Here is a 6,458-nt window from a genome sequence, read left to right on the forward strand (position 1 = left end):
GCTTATGGGTTTGTTATGAGTGATTAGAATTATACAAACTGACCGGTTGGGCTTTAGGCCTTTGGTTTTGTTTTAGTCTCATTAACCCATCAAACATTCAAAGACACATTTGTCCCTCTTTAATGGTTTTGGACTCAAAATAAATGATAAATTATAATTTTGTAAAGTTAAAAAGAGAAGTAAAAAAAAATGTTGGTTTATTGGAATGTTTTATATTAGTTTTTTTTTCATACTATTTTTTTTGTTGATTATATTCCCACTATAGTTGTAAAAAATTTGGGGCTGCGGTAATAGAAATTTGTTAAAATAATTGGGGAGTGCGAGTCCTTATAGTTTGAAGATTTTTCTAGGCAATTAGTTATGTGGTAATGGAGCTTTGCTAATCTCAGGGGTGCGACCACCCCCACATGCACCCCTCTATATCCATCTATGCTTGACTTTGCCCTCACTCCTATCTCGGCTTCCAACAATTCCAGACCTTCTTTCTTGGCAAGGGCATCCTCCATCTTTGTTACTCTTTGTCCCATTAGTTGTAAAAAAAAAATGCAATTAATCAAGAATAAAAAAATAAAGATTAAAAGCATCTTAACAATACGTTTCACAATTTAACCTCATTTGATGGTTTTAGATGCCACAACAGTTTGTCCTCATATTATATGCTAGTATCTTTTACCAAATACACAATATTTCAAAGTTACAACTTACAACTCATTCAAACTCTGAAACTCAATCCATTATGTAGCTCATTCAAACTCCACACGACACAATCTCATATATCATCAAAAATGAATTCGATCCACAATAAACCAATTACAACATCAACCAGTGCATTCCATGATTACAAGATCCAAAACTGCCATTCAACAAGAAAACCTCAATCACAAAATGACCACTAGATCCAAAAATGGCATTTTCAACCCTAAACGTTTCATTGCTACCAAACACCCTATTCAAGCTCTACATATCCTTGGTGGGTGGTTTACAAATCTTGTTTGGACAAGAACTGATTTACAATATCACAGTATATGCACTCTCCTAGAATTCCACACTTTTCTACAGTTAAAAGGATTTTGAGATAAGTCGAGGGCACTCTAAATCAGGGTATTTGCTTCCCAAAAGGGATTATGTCTCTAACAACACACTCAGATGCAGACTGGGATGTCTCCCCATCTGATAGATGATATATTTCTAGACAATTGTCCTATAGCCTGGTCAGCTAACAAACAATCTACGGTTGCAAGGTCTTCAACGGAATCTAAATACAGATCTCATGCCCACACAGAAGTAGAGTTATATTGGTTAAGTTGTGTTTGATCTTATCAAGTCTAAAGGTCTATCTAAAGGATCCTCCAACACAGGTGTGATAATATAAGTGCTATATCACTTGCTCCCAATCCAATTTTCACGCTATGACTATGCATGTAGAGGTTAATTATCACTACATAAGAGAACTTGTTGTGAACAAAGCAATTAAGTGAAATATCTATGTAAACTAGATCAACTAGCTGGTAGTTTTACTAAGGGTCTCTCTGCATCAAGGTTTCAAACTCTACCGTACAAGTCCGCCATCAGACCATATCTAGTTGAGAAAGGGTAATGAAGATTATTCAAGTTTCTGACATTTCATATTAGGAGAGGGATAGTGCTTGAGAGAGGATAACATAGTGTAAGTACCCTCCGTCTTATATTCATATCACTACAGCACACGTGTCCACAACTCAGGTCGTATCTCTATCAGCTCGTACCACATGACCAGCACGTCATAACGACTAGAACATAGGTCGTCCCAAATATCAGTTACAACCATATATGGAAGGAAATCATCTAGCGCAATCCTAGAGCTCAGTCAACACACTAATCAAGGAGACATTTACTTTGTAACATCAGAGTAATGTCGAATCATCAAGGTAACACAAATGAGTTAGTGACGTGGTATATATAGAAGGGAATTGATGTCACACACGTGCATATTTGACATAATACCGCCATGACTCACATTAGTAATTTGTTTGATAATGATATTATGATAACCAAATTATGTAAAGGCATGAATTGGATATATTTTCAAAACGCAATCGCAATTATGTTGTTTTATATATTGTTAACCCACACGAGTTGTTTTACAAAATGTTTAATAAAATAAAATCACTATATAGTTTTGTCATATAGACCAAATGAGAGAATATAAGATATGATATAATAGTCCAAAGACCGCTATATCATATCCTCTATAAAGTGGTCAACAAGTCAAAACTTTATAGAGTTTCGGTTTCTAAATTGATGTGTGGTTTACTCCTTAAATAAATATCCTATTACTTATGCCTTAAATGCATTGGCTAATTAAGAGAAGAATGTTAAATGACTTACTCCACCAATTATGGGAAGGGGGAAGACTAAAGGACTTTCTTTATATAAGAGTGGAGAAACTAACCCCATATTTTTCGACTACTAAAACAATCAAGACATTAAAGCTTATAAAGACATTGGAAGAGAAACGGTGATTTGCTATTCATTATCGGATTCTACACATTAATTTTACTATGAATTAAGGTACAACATTTTATTAATTCATTATTTACATTCTTCATATTATGTGAAATAATACGTGATTCATGATCCTCTAAACACTATTAAATTTGTACTAACATGTTACCCTTTGGGAGAAGTGCACCTTTTTTAGCGCATGCGTCTGCTCCAAAGTTTACCTCTCTCCAGCAAGATGAAATCAATAACCAGTCTGCCTTGTCCTTGAATTCTAGGAATTCCATAGGATCCTTACCTTCCTGTGCACCTGACTTTAATTAGTTGAAGGCCTTCACTGCAGAACTTGAGTACGTCTGACACTATCCAGATCTTCTTCCATCCTAACTGAATTGCCTTGGTTAAGCTAAAAGCTATGGCCATGCACTCAGCTTCATATTTTGTCTCTACTCCCAGCCCACCTATATATGCTCCTAGTATAACACCATGGCTCTCTCTGAACAAAGATCCCCAATTCAACTTGCATCTCATGGATTTCCCCATGAAGATTCATCTGTGTTTATCTTGATGACTTCGAGTGGAGGTGGCAACCAATAGCATTCACTCATCTTTGGGGCTTTCCTATACTCCATCTGCAATCTCAACTTGTGTACGATAGCCAACTCATGAACCGAGTTGTCCATAAATCCTTTAGACATATTATAGGCTCTGTATATGGCTTTCCTAATCTGTATTCGGTAGAAGTGATAGCTGGACTGCCCCTTGTCATATAGGACTTTGTTCCTATTTTTCTAGATTGCCACAAAGCTAGATAGATATAGCAGCAGCTTTCCATAGATCCTGGAGTAGTGGGCTCATGCCGTTACTTCTTTGAATTAGATCGCCGTAGTGAAGAAATTCAAAGTATAGTTCCAACATTTAGCAGCGAAAGGGCAAGACAAGAGGATGTGATTCTGAGATTCACACTCCTTTAAGCAGATGCAACAACTCGAGGCCAACCTGAATTTCATACTTCGTAGTCTATCATCTCTATGCATGATTTTCCAACCGAAACCAGCTGTACTAGGGCGGACTTTAGCTGACCAAAGGAATTTTGACCATCTTTGTTGCTCATACTTTTTTCTTGTAGCTTCAAAGGCTGCTGCAACAGTAAATTCTCCAGTGGGAGAGGATCGACAACCAAATTCTTTGGTCTTCAGTTGCTGTGTCTGGTTGGGGCAGTGAGTTGCAATCGATTCCTGCAAGGTTTAATACTTCACTTACGGCAGAAGTAAACTGCCAAGCATTATCAACAATACAATTGCTTAGTTTAGATCTGCAAGTTTCAAAAAATTGCTATCAAGTACAAGTCTGTCACTTATAGCCATGTCACAACACCAATTATCTCTCCATATGTTGATAGATTTTCCATTGCCAATGACCCATCCTTGGTGTTCACCCATTTGCTTTATCGCCCACCTGATGCCATTCCACATAGAAGAGTATTTTGTGTCAAACCACATGGCAGCCGAGCTCGTATATTTGCCTCACATAAAGACTACCCAATCAGTGCAGTGTCTTCAGTTTCTAAGCTCCAAGCTAGCTTCCTGAGCATAGAGGTATTGATTTCTTTAAGCCTTCTCAAACAGCAAGGTTGTGTTTGAGTGGTAACACAGTGCTTTTAAGTTCTCTCTCTGAAACAATTAGTTAGATGGAAACCAGTTCTAACTTGATGCCATCTGATTACGTTACGGAGATCATTTCTTTGTTTAAAAGTACTTAACGCAAAATGTAGGATAACTCGTTAATATAAGTGTTATAAAGGAAAGAGACACGTACTTAACATCAATATCTTTTATATCGATTTAGAACATGGCATATAATCGTAGACGACACAGAAAGGGTTCGGTGGTTGAAAGGTAAGCGAGGGGTTTAAGTCTAGGTTCGGACGAGGAAGAGTGACTTCATGCAATTGGTTCTTGGTTCGCCCTTGGCAGTTCGTGAATTTTAGTGGTGGTCCGATCCGCTGCTTGTTTGGGTCGCCCGACGTACTTCATGCTCAAAATGTCGATGTACTTCATGCTGTTAGTTACCTGCTTGTACTGTTTTCTCAAGGTGAGCATCTTTTAACACCTTCCCTTACCCCCATTGGCTTGCTCCCTAACTAATATTTGATATACAAAAGGGAAAAACAAAAGACTGAGAAGCCAATTTACATACATTGAAATTTAAACACCAATGCCCCGAGCTAATAATACAAGAACCAGCAATTAGCCTTTTGCAACTGTTTTCTGTAGAGAGTACTTCAATTTTCTAAGACAGATTGGATATAAGCATCTTTCAAAATATATAGTGGGGAGTGTACACAACGCTGATCAAGTATCTGTTGAAGTGCAAAATTACAAGGCTTCGTATGAATGAAAAATTGCTAGTAGAGCAGGCGCTATTCCCATTTCACACTTAATATTGAGCTGATGTATGCCAACCGAACAAAATAACCTTTTATGTAGTGTGTCAGTAGGCCGTTTAAGCTTGAAGAACCTGACAATGAAGAATGTGACACTTCAAGCGGTTACGACCAGCAAAACTTGACAAGAGATTCGCGACAAAATTTTTGAACTGCCCCTTTCCAGCAATAGTCTCCCACAGCTGGTCAGCTATGACCTCCCCTGCATTATCAGACTTAGAGACATCCACCATTGTTATCCTCATGTTATTACGAATGATACAAAGCTTCCCATTCAAAGGGAGAAATGCTGTTGCCTCCAATGCCCGGGAACTACCCATGTGCAGCTTGCTATCAATGTGCTTGCTCCAAGAATCAGTATCCGAGTTGTAGATCCTCAGCTTGCACCCATCCTTGCAGTCCAACGCATATAGATGACCATCCAAGAAAGCACTTGAATTCCGCCACCCAGACACCATTCCGTTAGACACAGGATACCAGATGTCATTCTCCGGGTGGTACACTTCACTCGGGACCTGATGGTGAGAACCAAGGCCTTTCAAGAACCACCTCCCATTATAGACAACCCCAATGAATGATACCATTGAAGGTTTGAACATAGCCTTCCATAGAAAGAATGATCATTCCAGACGTTAATAACAGCTTCCAGGCAAATTTTTCACAAGTAAACAAAGATCGCGCAACCAGTTTTTTCATGTAACCAAGATGTTGTGACAAACTGTTTAAACATTTGCTGAGTAGAAGTTGTGATGGTAATTAGATGCGAGTCAAACTTATGGACATTTCCCAATCTACATTTTTGTTGACATGTTATTTACGATTTGAAGATATACAATGAACATTGCTTAACTACTTTTTGATAAAATGTTGGTTAACTGTAGTAATGCATACATAAACGAAAAACATATAATAACTTGAAAAAAATTAATCATAGAAAAAAATCTAATATCTTATTCTTCAATCAACAAAACATTGAACCCATTCATGTTATAATATAAACATGTTTTTGTACATTTCCTTGTTACAAGTAAACAGCGATTAGGAAAAATTTGGCATCAACACACCGTGTAATAATGTCGAATCAACGTTGCTGTTGCCACCAAGCATATTAACAGGTTGAGGATCCTCTTCGAACAGAAATTCACTGAAGTCCGTAAGCATATTAACAGGTTGAGGATCCTGTTCGAGCGCTGGAAGTTCACCGAGGTGCATAGAATTCCAATCAAGGTCTTCACAAAATATTGAAGGATCATAGGCATTATCTAGCATATCACTGGGCTCAGGAGCCTCGTGAGACGCAAAATTTTCATCGCCAGCTTGTTGCATAAGTCCGCCATCCAATGGCACTGCGACCACTCCTGAAGTTGCTTTCAAGTAGACAGACTCCCAATCGATGTCATTATCAAATAATGAATCAAGGTTATTAGACGTATCATTGGGCTGAGGAGCCTCTTGAGACGTGTTCTTTCCAAGGCCGGGTTGTTGCATAGGCATACCGGACATACATGACGCTGAGTACTGATTATGGTCT

At 38.1% G+C, this 6,458-nt stretch overlaps 1 pseudogene; it reads right to left on the reverse strand.

The window, feature by feature from the left end:
• Positions 1-4,986: 4,986 nt before the first annotated feature.
• Positions 4,987-5,682, reverse strand: LOC147512949 (F-box/kelch-repeat protein At1g55270 pseudogene; annotated as a pseudogene).
• Between the last annotated feature and the right edge of the window lie 776 nt (positions 5,683-6,458).

The sequence above is a fragment of the Coptis chinensis genome, chromosome 3 (assembly GCF_015680905.1).
Source record: "Coptis chinensis isolate HL-2020 chromosome 3, ASM1568090v1, whole genome shotgun sequence".
NCBI classification, from domain to species: domain Eukaryota; kingdom Viridiplantae; phylum Streptophyta; class Magnoliopsida; order Ranunculales; family Ranunculaceae; genus Coptis; species Coptis chinensis.